At 61.6% G+C, this 13,465-nt stretch overlaps 1 pseudogene; it reads right to left on the bottom strand.

The window, feature by feature from the left end:
• Positions 1–2,332: 2,332 nt before the first annotated feature.
• LOC133752292 (coiled-coil domain-containing protein 85C-like) lies at positions 2,333–12,577 on the bottom strand (annotated as a pseudogene).
• Between the last annotated feature and the right edge of the window lie 888 nt (positions 12,578–13,465).

Raw genomic sequence — 13,465 nt, 5'->3', positions numbered from 1 at the left:
CTCCCCAAATCAAAGTGGTTCAACAGGAGGTAGAAATGGGCCGGGCACCCACGGCTCTGGCTGCGGGCGGGCGGCTGCAGGTCTCACCGCGGGCACCGCCTCAGAAGCCAGCGTTGCGCCCGCACAGCATGAACAGACGCCTGTGCCGCTCCGCAGCCATGCAATCTTTAAACACCGGTGTGTGGCAAGAACTCGTGGAGAGAAACACGCCTGCCTAAAAACTCAGCAGATTCTGACTTCAGGGTGGCAGGCCCCCGAGCGGGGCTGGGCCAGTGGCCTCCTTCACGGTGGGGCTCTCAGCACCCCAGCCCAACGAGGGGCTCAGAGCTGAGGCTCCAGAGGGAGGGACTGGCCCCGTGTCACCCTGCTAGTGGCAGAGCTGGGCATCACCCTGAGCCACGGCCAAATGGCTGCCTGAGGCCCCAGCCGCTGGCTCTACGGCCACCAGCTGTACCCAGGCACACAGTCGTGGCTCCATTGTGTCCCACGGGCAGTTCCACCCTCGCAAACCAGAGGCCACCAGCAGGGGCAGGAAGGGACAGGAGGGCTCTCAGGATGTGCTCCGTGGGTCCCTGGACACCACACAGCTTTAGGGACAGGGTCACTCCCCTCTGGAAGGGAAGGTCACTTCAAGGCCCACCTGCAGGGGACTGACCGATCCCAGGAGTCTACTTATTGCTTATTTCAGTGGTGGCCCAGCTACCTGATGCGCACACAACACACTCCCGGCTCTGCTCCAGGCAGCTGCGGTCCCACCCACTCCCAGGCTGCTCTGCGGCTCTGTGGATTCCAGGACCCAGAAGGTGCCTCTGGCGCTCCCAGCCCAGCTGCCCACCTGGGCAGGAATCACCCAGTGCCATGGCCAGCAGGTGTTCACCCAGCTTCAAGAGCACAGCCCTGGTGACGGAAGCTCCTTCCAGAAAAAGCTCAGAGGGCTCCCTGGAACTGCACACGGCCCGTCCCCTGTTCAGCGCCCACTCAGCACGCCCTGGGCCGTGAGCCTTTCCCCTGAGTTAGGACCCAAGGGTGCCGCAGGCACACACGGTGGGAACAACCCCCGTGCCTTGGATCCCCAGGCCTCACAGGGGCCCAGATGGGACCTGCCGGCCACACACGGCCCCTGGGCACCTCGCTCAGTACTGTGGAAGAGTGAGGAAGGTGCTGAAGCAGTGTGCGCAAGGTGGCCCGTCTCGTCCTAGGGCTCCAGGGCCCAGGAGCTCATCGCACTGCCCACACGACCACCCACTCTGGGCCTCGTCCTCACGTGTCCTCACGTGTCCTCACGTGTCAGTTCCTGCTTCCCTTCACAGCTGACCCACGGAGCCGCCTCAGCAGTGGCCGACAGCCCTGAGGCTCAGAGGGGAGGTGATGGCACCCGCGATGAGCCCGCCAGGCAGCAGGGCATAGCTAGGGCCCAGCCCACCCCAGCAGCCTCTCCATCGGCTCCATCGGCTGTGAACACGACCCAGCCCACTAGACCTGTGTGGGCTCGAACCATAGCAGAGCTGAAGGAAACCACGGAGACCTCAGCGGCCCAGAGATGCTGAGTGACTTGCTGGTCCCTCGGCAAATTAAAGCCAGAACCTGCACCCCCACAGGTCTATTCACAGTGGCTCAGGGTGTGGCCAGGACCCTGGGGGAGGCCACAGCTGACCACAGGCCCAGCCTTGGCCCAGTGCTACTGTCCAGAGAGAACGACGCGTGGCTCGGCTCAGAGACTGCATGGGACTGGCCCAGGCTCCTGGCCCATCGTGTAAACCACAGCAAGGGATGAGCCCTGGGCACAGGACACGGGACATTACAGAGAGGGCGGCTGTCTTGGGGGGCAGGGGGTGAGCAGCAGGGCAGCTGGGCACAGCAGGGGGTCCGAGAAAGGGCCTGGAACCCCAGAGCAGCCTGTGGCCAGCCAGGGACTTGGTGAGTTTCCTTGTCCAGGACGTAGGGAGCCCAGTGCTGAGGGAGCCGGGGCAGGTGAAGGCTTGGCGGAGGCGGTGCCACGCACACCAGGACCCAGGCTCCAGTGGCATCAGTCTCTGTGCAGGCAGCAGGGTGGAGGCTTGGTGAGGGCCCCTGTGGAGGGCAGGGCCCAGGAGCCAGGCATTACAAGCAGCAGCAGCAGGAGCCTTGGGCCTCTTGCTAATGTAGCCGCAGCTTGGGGCCCAGAGACAGACAGGTCGGCAGCTTCTCGTCTTAGGATTTGCTGGTGAGTGAGGAGGGAGATGGAGGCCTGGCCAGGCCAGGGCACGCCGTGTGCTATGTACAGTGCGCCCCCAGGTAGGAAGACGGCGTCTGGGCTCCAGGCGTGCCAGCCCACGGCCGGGGAGGAGCGGCCCTACAAGGGCCCCTTGAACTGGTTGCCAGCCAGGTGCTGCCGGGTGGAGGGCTTGGAGCCAGCAGCGTCTCCCAGCTTCCTCCAGACCACGTTGCAGATCTCGCGGCCGATGGCCTTCTCCTTCTCGCTCAGGTCCTCCTCACAGCTGTCCTGGAGCTGCCGGTCCAGCTTCTCGTGCACCTCCAGGACCTTCATCGCATGCACAACAGCCTCGGGCTTCTGTCCCGCAGAGCTGTAGCCGGAGGAGGCAGGCGAGGGCAGCGAGGGCACAGGGCAGGCCGGGCCATTCGGCAGGCCGTCCTGGTAGGGCAGTGGCAGGGCAGCGAGCTGGGAAGCCTTTCCGCAGTGTCCGGAACCCTCCGGGGCCCGCCTGTGCCGGGAGCTTGTCACCTTCGAGCAGCTTCACCTTGGACTCCAGCTGCCTGACGTAGGTGGACGATGGATCCGCAAGCCACTGGGGATGCTGCGGTGATGCGGCGGCGCCGAGAGATCGTCCAGGGACCGGCGGTGACTCCGGCCTTGCCGCCGGGCGCCTTGAGCGGCCCGGGAGGCAGCAGCGCGGGTGGGACGTGGTGGTGGTGGTGCTGGTCCGGGCTCCCGCCGCTGCCAGCACTGCAGGTGCTGTTCCCGTCGCCCACGTCGTGGGTCCCCGCGCCCGGTGCCGCCCGCCAGCGGCCCGCTCAGGCTGGCCTGGCTGTCGATGGAGCTGCGGGAGCCCGCGCCGCCGCCAACGCCGCGCGCTCCTCGCCCAGCAGCAGCACCAGCTCCTTGAGCTCCAGGTTCTCGCGCAGCAGGGCCTCCTGGCGCGCCTGGAGCTCGCGCAGCTTCTGCTGCAAGCAGGCCACCCCGTGCCACACGGCGCCGGCCTGCGCCCTTTCTGCCGGTCGTCGCCGAGGAAGCAGCAGAGCTGGCGCAGCTCCAGGCTGTCGTCCTGCAGCCGCCGGTTCACGCCCCAGAGGCCGCGGATCTCCAGCAGGTGCAGCCGCCGCCGGTTCACGTCCTAGAGGCCGCGGATCTCCAGCAGGTGCTGCCGCCGCCGGTTCACGCCCCAGAGGCCGCGGATCTCCAGCAGGTGCTGCCGCCGCCGGTTCACGCCCCAGAGGCCGCGGATCTCCAGCAGGTGCAGCCGCCGCCGGTTCACGTCCCAGAGGCCGCGGATCTCCAGCAGGTGCAGCCGCCGCCGGTTCACGCCCCAGAGGCCGCGGATCTCCAGCGTGAGGCCCACCTTCTCGCCCTCGGCGCGCCGCAGCCGCCGCGCCAGCTCCTCCTTGCTCCAGCGCAGCATCTCCTCGTCGGGCACCTGGCTCAGCGCCTCTGCCTCCTCCTCCTCCTCCGCCGCCGCCGCCGGGGCTTCGCCATGGCGGGGCCCTCACCGCGGCATCGCCCTCGCCGGGCTGGCGCTCCCTGCGCTGCGGCTGCGCTGGGCCAGTCCGCGCGCGGGCGGGGGGCGGTTGGGGGCGCGCGTGGCCCGCCCCGCGCCACCTCGCGTGCCCTCACGCAGCGCCCGCTGGGCCGCCGGGGAGCACGCGTGCCTGGGGACTCAGGAGCGGGGACGGCTGCTGCGTCAGCGGCCGCTGAGCCGGGCTCACCACGCTGGGGAGAAGCGGGTGGAGGCCCGCCCCCGGCCCCGCTCCCCGAGCCCCCCTGATTATCTGTAAGACACTAGTTAAGACAAGATACATGAATATGATGAAATACAATGTAGATTACAAAAATAAGGTAGCTCTACTATGTGACAAAAATAATAATATGCAATACATAACCTCATTAAAATTCTGCATGTCTATGACACTTGTGGACACATTTAGATATGCAGGATAGTGACTTTGGCAGTATATAGAACAAAATTCTTCTGGGACTAGAATTATGGTGATAACGATGAAGTAGGGAGAAAATGTCAAGTTCTGTACTTGAACTGTAACATTTGTTTTCTTACAGCCAGCAACTGTCACATTCAAAATAAAAGAAATTCCTAGAGGCATTTAAAAAGGAACAAAATACCTCCCAAGGCAATAATAACTTTTGAATGGAGTGGAAGTAACCACTCCATTCAAAACCAAAACTTGGCACCTGTGTTGTGGCATAGCAGGTGAGACTGCTGCCTGTAACGCTGGTATCCCATGTGGGTGCCGGTTCAAGTCCTGGCAGCTCCACTTCTGGTCCCGCTCCCTTAGGAAATGGCCTAAGTGCTTGGGCCCCTGCACCCTTGTAGGAGATCCAGAAGAAGCTTCTGGCTCCTGGCTCCCGACCGGCTCAGCTCCAGCCATTGTGGCCATCTGGGGGGGTGAACTAGCGGACGGAAGAGCTCTCTCTGTGTCTCTCCCTCCCTCTCCCTCTGTAACTCTGCCTTTGAAATAGATAAACAAATATTTCAAAAACAAGCAAAAAATCCAAACTCAACTCTTGGGGCGGGTGTTGTGGCAGTGAATTAAGCTGCTGCCTGTTAACGCCAGCATTCCATATGAACACTGGTTTGAGTTCCTGCTGTTCCACTTATAATCCAGCTCCCTGACGATGCGCCTGGGAAAGCAGCAGAAGATGGCCCAAGTACCTGGGCCCCTGTCACCCATGTGGGAGACCCAGATGGAGCTCCTGGCTCTTGGCTTCAGCCTGGTCCAGCCCTGGCTGATGTGGCCATCTGGGGAGTGAACCAGTGGATGGAAGATCTTTGTCTCTCTCTGAAACTCTGCCTTTCAAATGAAAAAAAGAAAAGAAAAGAAAACCTTAAAAAATCACAAAAAATAAATATTATGCTTTTGATATGAAACACATGTAAAACTAAGTTATTAAGAAAGGTTGAGGGATCCGTACTGTGGTGCAGCAGGTTAAAGCCCCAGCCTGAAGTTCCGGCATCCCATATGGGTGCCAGTTCAAGTCCCAGCTGCTCCACTTCTGATCCAGCTCCCTGCTATGGCCTGGGAAAGCAGTAGAAGATGGTACAAGTCCTTGGGCCCCTGAACCCACGTAGGAGACTGGGAGGAAGCTCCTGGCTCCTGGCTTTGGATCGGCCCAGCTCCAGCCATTTCGGATGTCTGGGGAGTGAACCAACGGATGAAAGACCCCTCTCTCTGTCTCTACCTCCCTCTAGAACTCTGTCTTTCAAATAAATAAAATAAATCTTAACAACAACAACAAAAAAAGGTTGAGGGGCAGGCATTTCGTGTAGCAATGAAGATGCTGCTTGGGATGCTCACCTCTTATATTTGAGCTGGACACTAGCCCTGCAAGAACTTTTTTATTTTTAAGATTTATTTTATTTATTTGAAAGACAGAGTTACAGAGAGAGGTAGAGCCCGAGAGAGAGAAAGAGAGGTCTTCCATCCACTGGTTCACTTGCCAGATGGCTGCAATAGCCAGAGCTGAGCTAATGCAAGGTCAGGAGCCCAAGGGCTTTGGCCATCTTCTGGGGCTTTCCCAGGTCATAGCAGAGACCTGGATCAGAAGTGGAGCAGCCAGGACTCGAAGTGGCACCCATGTGGGATACTGGCACTGCAGGTGACAGCTTTACCCACTATGCCACAGTGCCAGCCCCGAGGTGTCATTTTATTTATTTATTTGAGTGGTGGAGTTACAGACACACAGAGAGAAAGACAGATAGGTCTTCCATCTGCTGGTTCACTCCCCAAATGGCCATAACAGCTGAGCCACACAATTAGCTGAGCCAATCTGAAACCAGGAGCCAGGAGTTTCTTCTGGGTCTCCCACGTGGGTGCAGGGGCCCAAGCACTTGGGCCATCTTTTACTGCTTTCCCAGGCCACAGCAGAGAGCTGGATCAGAAATGAAGCAGTCGGGACTTGAATCGGTGCCCATACGGGATGCCGGCACTGCAGGCCGGGGCTTTAACCCACTGTGCCACAGTGCTGGCCCCCGGATTTCACTTCCAATCCAGATTCCTGGTAACACACACCTTGGGAGGCAGCAGATGATGGTTTAGGTAGCTGGTTCTCTACCCACCATGTGAGAGATGTGGACTGAGTTCCTGGCTTTTGGTTTTGGCCTGGCCTAGCCCTAGCTGTTGTGGATACCTGGGAAGTGAATCCGTGGATGGAAGCTCTTCCTTTGTTTCTCTGCCTTTTAAATGAAAATGAAAATTTCAAAAAGGCTTCAAACAACAAAGCCTTTTAGGTGAATGAAAACAAAAGAACATAGCACTGACAATGTTAATACAAGATAAAGTATTATACAAGAACAAAAGCATTAGACAAAAGACTTTTTTAAAAAAGATTCATTTATTTATTTGAAAGGCAGAGTTACAGAGAGGCAGAGACAGAGACAGAGAGAGAGGTCTTCCAACCACTGGTTCACTCCCCAGATGGCTGCAATGGCCACAGCTGTGCAGATCTGAAGCCAGGAGCCAAGAGCCTCTCTGGATCTCCAATGCTGGTGCAGGGGCCCAAGGACCTGGACCATCTTCTACTGCTTTCCCAGGCCATCACCAGGGAGCTGGATCAGAAGAGGTGCAGCCGGGACTTGAACCGGCGGCTGTGTGGGATGCCGGCGTCACGGGTGGTGGCTTTCCCGGCCCGTTTCCTCCCTCAGGAGCGGTTGTTAACGCTCCACCGCTGTGCCCAGGCCTGACAGATGCTTACCTGTGCCTCTCCCCGGGCCCCACAGCTTTGCTCTCCCTGGGGAGGTGTGCTTGCCTGGCACACTGAACCACGTCTGAATCCAGCCAGGGAGCGGCCAGAGTGACCTCTGTACAGTGAGAGGGAGGGTCCGGGGTACCCCTCCTCCACACCCAGAGGTTCCCCAGCTCTGCCACCTGCCTGGAGCCTCCCTTGGTGACTCACAGCTTTAGTCAGCGGTGTGATCCCGGTTCGTGCTGTAGCCCCTCCGGGGGCAAGTTGAAGCCCAGCCATAAAAGCTTCCAGGAGGGGCCGGAGCTGTGGCCCTGCGGGTTAGGCCAAGGCCAAGGCCAAGGCCTACGGTGCGGTGCGGCACCCTTGCTTCCTTTCCTTTTCCGGTCTTTCAGGAAGTGGGCTCCCCTGCGCCCTCCTCCCGCGGTCCTGCCGGGGGCGCCCCGCGTCCAGCGCTAGCCGCGGTTAATCCTCCGGTTCTTGTTCCTTGCTCTTCCTGGAGCTTGGTTTCCTCCGAGGCCATGAGGCCATCGTGCGCCTCAGCTCCCTCGCGGTGAGCGTGCACGCTGCAGGCTGAGCCTCCCCGCACAGCCCTGCCGCATCCTGTCTCCCGCGCTGCATTTCGGCGTTCACTCCACGGGATTCCCTGGGCCCGTGAGCGATGCAGCCTCGCAGCCTCGTGGACGCGCGTCTCCCGGAGACACACGCAGGAAAGCGCCTACCCCGCGCTCTCAGCGCACGCGGCTCCCTCCCGCAGGGCCCCGTGCGGGGCGCGGGGAGGTGGGCTCTGAGCACACTGGGGCGCCGGCACCATTTCTCCTTTTGCACCGTTTTCATCCATTAAGGACAGGTCCCGTGCCTCGCGCTGCCGCCGCCTCCGCCCGCCCTGCCTTCTGGAACCCCGTGTTCCCGCGCAGCAGCGCTGTGCCTGCGCCGCGGGGCTTTCCACGTCGGAGTCCTGCTGGGCTCCGCTTCCTGCGGGAAGGGGCTGCGCCTAGCACACGTCAAGCATCACACATCACGCATCACACCCGTCACGCCCGTCCCTCCTTTGGGGTGGGCAGAAAACCAGCGGGAGCCGGTGGGTGCTCTGGGGCAGGCTGGACCCAGGCCCCCGGCTGGGTCGGGCACCGCTGTCCACTCCCCCAACGCCTCGTCTTGGGAAAACCCGCAGGGTAGGGGGCACTCCCCCAGCCCGACCCCTCACTCATGGCCCGGTGCCTCAGGCGCACATCTACTCCCTGGGGGCCACGCTGAAGGCGGCCCTGGAGTGTGCGGTGGACCCGGGGCCGGAGCCCAGGCTGAGCACGGAGCTGGAGACGCTGCTGAGCCAGATGAAACAGACCCCGCCCGGAGGTGAGCGCTCCGGAGCCCAGGCCGCACGCCTCGCTGGGAGCTGTTGGGATGCCTTGTGGACACGCTGCGAGGCGGGCGGCGGGCAGAGCCTCTACAGCCTCCTGAGAGCGCTCCAGTCCGCAGAGCGTCATCGCGCTGTGCCGGGAGAAGACGCGGTCCGCGTCCTCTTGCCACCTGTGCCGGAGCCTCTCTGCCTCCGGCAGACACGTGCTCTCCATCGAGTCGTTTGGAGCCTTCCAGGGTAAGAGAGCGCCCCCACCACCCACACACATGTCTGCCCACACACCTACGTGCACCCACACGCCCACACAGCCACCTACACACAACCCAGGCACACTCATTCTTACTAAACCCCCACGCCCCTGGACTCACACTCACACACGGGTTTTCAAACAGATCACATAGGAAGGGTACTTCAAAAAGTTCACCGACAATAGCATTGACGATGATGTCATTTTGGTGCAAAAACCGGTTTTTGAAATCCGTACATACCAGGTCTTCAAGAAGCTCATGAAAATGTATTTTTGCAAAAACCTAGCAGAGACCTCAAAAATATGCCAGGCCGGCACTGGGCACCTTGGGCACTGGGCCTGCGGGTGCAGGCGTGGCGCCGCTCAGTTAGCTCATCCCCTCTGCCAGCGCCACTGCGTGCCGGCAGGTGCATTCCCCTCTGCACGCTCAAAGCTGTGGGGTTTCCACAGCTCACGGGGACTCCGCCTGTCTGAGCTCAGAGCCAGCAAGGGCCAGGGCGTCCCGTCCCAGGGTGGCGCTCACTTGGGAGAAGGTTTCACCTGGTGCCTGTTCTCCCTCGGGAACCACTTGTGACCTTGACGAGCCCTTGGATGAGAAACCGGGTGTCCAGGGGATGTGTGCGGTGTGGCGCAGAGTGGGCGGGGGAGCCCTGGTGGAGGCCAGGGTGGGTGCCATGCTGGCGGCTCCACGTCGCTGTCTCTGCTGTGAACGCCTCTTGTTTTGTGTCCAGATATGAGTGACAGCACCTGGAGGACAATGCCTGCACCGAGAAGCTTGGGGCCCAGAAGACCTCCAGGGGACCTTGGCACTGACCTAGAGGGCCTGCCCCAGCCCCCCATCTCTGGGGAGCCCAGCCTGCGCCACAGACCCCTGTCCCCCAAGCCACTGCTGTCAGCCCCTGTGAAGAACGAGGACAGCCACTGCCAGGAGGGGCTGGCCAGCCTCGTCCTGGACCCCCTGAGCCCCCTGGGTGAGCTGGACAGAGACATCTTCAAGAGGAGCCACCTAGCGGCGCATGCACATGTCCCCCAGGCTCCTTCCCAAGGGCCCCGAGGCCACTGCCACCAGCCCTGGAGCCCAGCTGCCCCGCCTGCGAGCTCCCCTGCAGGCCCCAGGAAGACCATGCTGGATGGGAGGAACGGCCTCTCCAGGGTCAAGGAGCTGGAGCAGGAGCCGCAGCCCCAGAACACGGGGGCACCAGGCCCAGGCTGCAGTGGAGATGGGGGCCCCAAGTCCTCACGCTCCAGCCAGGGGCCTGCCGAGCAGAGGTCCCTGCCCTGTCCCAAGGCCACTCGAGGTGCAGGAGGTGAAACTGAGACGCCCAGGGGTGATGATGCCCGGAGTGGCATCCATGGAGCAGGTGGGTGACAGGCTTCCAGCAGCTGGGGTGAGGAGCTGGCCACAGCCATGGCACTGCAGCAGCACTGCCTCCCAGCCTCTCCAGGGTCTTCCTGTCTGCCTCAGCCTGGCCTGCCCCTGCCCCTGCATCTGGCTTAGGACACAGGCGAGCCAGGCCTGCGGTGCCCCCGCTCAGCTCCTGAGCTGTGTCCCCTGAACACCCCAGGGCGGGGGCCACACACACGGCCGCTGCTGGTTGACCCACAGGACGAGGGGCAAGGGATTCTGGGGCATTTATTTCCATTCAAGTCCTGGCGAGCACTGGAGAGCAACTACATGGACGATGTGGTCACTTCAAGCAACGTCTGTCCCAGGGCCAGATGAGCAGACTGAGGTGGCCGGGTCTGTCCCTACCCTAGGACAATGCCCAGCCATGGCTCTGGCATCGAGACTCCTGACCTCAGCCCCCACACAGGGCACAGCCCCCTGGCATCTGGGCTGCCCCAGCACACACTCCAGCCCCTCTGATACACAAGGGGCCTTGGAAAGGGGTCTCAGGGAGGACACTGGCCTCTGGAACCTTCTGTGTGTCTGAGCCCATGTGGAGGACCTGCCCTCCAGGGAGACACACGGAGTGAGTGTGGGCCTTGTGCTCTGACCGCCTGCTCAGTGGCCCGCACAGCGTCCCTGTCACTACCTCTTCCCAGAAATTCCTCATCCTCCCAGACTGCCCCTGGACACGGCTCCCTGACCCTGGCTCCCACACGCTTCCTGCCCTTTGCACCTCGGTGACCACTCAGGTCACTGAGCCCAGGTCCCCAAAGGCATCCTCATATACTGGGGGCAAGTGCATGGTGTGCTGCCCTGGGGCTGCTGTGTCCATGGCCGTGCCAGCTCCTGGGGGCCCTGCCACGTCTGACTTCACAGTGGCCAGGCCTCCAGCCTCACCCACGCTCGCTCCCACATCACTGCTTCCCCAGCCTCACCTCATAGGAGCGGGGTGTCACCTGCCACGCCCCCAGGAAGTCACCTTCTCTGCTCCCACAGTACCTGTCCCTGCAGGACCTCCTGTGCAAGCTGGGCTGGCCCTTCAGGGAGTACAAGCTGTGGGCCCTGTGCCTGGCCTGCCTCCGCGCCCTGCAGGTGCCCACGGAGCCCCAGGTGACCCAGAGAGCCCAGGGGTGGGGCAGAGTCCATATCGTGGCCCTGGGGGAGGGGCAGCACGGGACACCAGGGACCGAGGGTCCACCTGTGCGGTGCTGCGGACCCCGCAGCCCGCTGGCCCCTGACCACACCCCTGGGTGCATGCTCCTGCAGCCTACCTGTGCCTGGACTCCGTGCTGGCGGCAGAGGAAGGGATGGTGCTCCTCAGGCCGGCCCCCGACAATGGTGCGTCAGCAGAGCCACCCCCAGGCCGCGGTCCAGGGCCACTGGCCAGGCCGAGGGGAGCACAGCGGGGCCTACTCTGTTGCAGGGCCCCGCGACTCCTTCTTCCTGGCTCCCAAGGTGGCCGAGCAAAAGCCAGTGAGCAAGAAGGTAATTGGGCGGTCCCTCCCCGGGCCCCAGGTCCCCCACTGCCCGGCGGACCCCGTGTCCGCCCTGGGGTGGTGCAGACCTGAGACAGCTAAATCCGAAACACTCAGAACCCTTGGCTCCCGCACAGGCGGAGGACACAGCAAAGGCAGGGCGGCGGCCGGCCTGGGGAGCCCGGTGGGGAGCCAAGGAAAGGCCGCCACGCCAGGGCTCTCTCTGTCCAGGCACAGGAGCGCGACCGAGGCTTCAGCCTTTGACGGCCCTGGACGGCCCTGGACAGCAAACCCCGCAGGGCGCATAGAAGGGATGCCAGGAGCTGAGGCTGGGGGTGGGGCCTCCCCGCTATCACAGCCCCCCAGTGTCAGGAGGTTGGGGGGGGACCGGAGCGATGGCACGGGAGGACGTGGCACAAGACCGCAGTGACACCGGCACGGACAGCACAGAGGCCAGGAACACCCAAGAGGGGCGGTCGGCTCCGAGGCCGCGCCTCCGTGGGCAGCCACAGCATGCTGGCGATGTAAACACGCACACGGCAGCACGCTGGTGACGCAAGCACGCCGGACGGTGCCCGTGAGCGGCGTCTGAGCAACAACGTTTCCACAAAGAAGAAGAAAAATCCAGCGTAGACGTTAGAGCCGCGCACTGTTCACGGCTCGGTGGATAGCGGAGCGCAGTGCGCTGGTGGTGTAGCCCTGGGTGCAATGCCGCGGACAGCGTGGGCCCTGCTACTCCGCTCCCTGCTGACGGGAAAGCGGCGGGAGATGGCCTGAACGCCTGGGCCTCTGCGCCCACGTGGGAGACCCGGAGGAAGCTCTTGGCTTTGGCCTGGCCCAGCCCTCTGTGGAGTGAACCAGCCGACAAGAGATCGCTGTGTCTCTCTGCGACTGCCTTTCCAATAAATAAGAGAGGCAGAGAGAGAGAAAGTGAGAGAGAGAGAGAGAGAGAGAGAGAGAAAGAAAGAGGTCTTCCATCCGCTGGTTCACTCCCCAAATGGCTGCAATGGCAGGAGCTGTGCTAATCCGAAGCCAGGAGCCAGGAGCTTCTTCCTGGTCTCCCATGTGGGTGCAGGGACCCAAGGCCTTGGGCCATCTTTCACTGCCTTCTCAGGGCACAGCAGAGAGCTGGATCAGAAGTGGAGCAGCTGGGACTCGAACCGGCACCCATACAGGATGCTGACACTGCAGGTGGCACCTTTGCCTGCTGCGCCACGGCACCGGTCCCATAAATCAGTCCTTAGAAAAAGAAGAAGAAATAGCACAGCTGGAAGACAGAGAGCAGCCCCAGACTTGCACGAAGACATTCTCTAACCTCCTTCATCGTCTTGCACACACGAAGGAAAGAAATAAGGAAATGAGACTGAGACGTGAGTATCCTGGGAGACAGGTGAGGACCCACTGCACTGACCCCAGCCCAGGGAGTCTCATCTGGCTACTGCTGTGTCTCCTCCTTTCTCTGCTTCTTTCCAGTGTGGCTTGGCTCCTCTCACCCTGAACTCTGTCTCTGGGGGGAGCACAAATAGAAATAAAATGGCCGCAAACACATGCCACACATAAAACAAGCCTAGTAGCCACATTGTAAAAAAAAAAAAAGAGCCTGGCTCCTGAGACACTAGGGGCCTTTCCCCAGGACACTGACTCCGAGGGATACTGTGTAGCCCAAAGCTACAACAGCAAAAAGGAAAACACCCACTCTCTCATGAGCTTGTATGGACAGACAGCCAAGGCGTGGCATCCAGTGAACAAGACACAGTGTATGTGGAATTCTCCTGCTGCAGGAAGAGCAGGGACTTGGCTGTTGGAGCACACACTTCCCAGAAGGATTCTTCAGGAACTCGGAACACCCAGAGGGGCAGCTGGACGGATGGAGGGCGGGAGTGGGAAGAGGGCTTTCCATAGCCTGCATGCTACTCTCCCCAAAATAACATCCACGCTCCAGCTAAGGGCACATTTGGGCCCAGGAGCCCTCCCGGTGCCTTTGTCCCTACCTAGCCCTCGCACCCATTCCCTGGGGCTTTGCATCAGAGGAACACACACAGACAAGGTCTCTGCTGTTACTGCTGTTCCACAGCGGGAAGGG

The sequence above is a fragment of the Lepus europaeus genome, chromosome 23 (genome assembly GCF_033115175.1).
Source record: "Lepus europaeus isolate LE1 chromosome 23, mLepTim1.pri, whole genome shotgun sequence".
In the NCBI taxonomy this organism is placed as follows: Eukaryota; Metazoa; Chordata; class Mammalia; order Lagomorpha; family Leporidae; genus Lepus; species Lepus europaeus.
The sequence above is the reverse complement of the archived record's forward strand: the minus strand, read 5'-3'. Positions and strand labels throughout refer to the sequence as shown.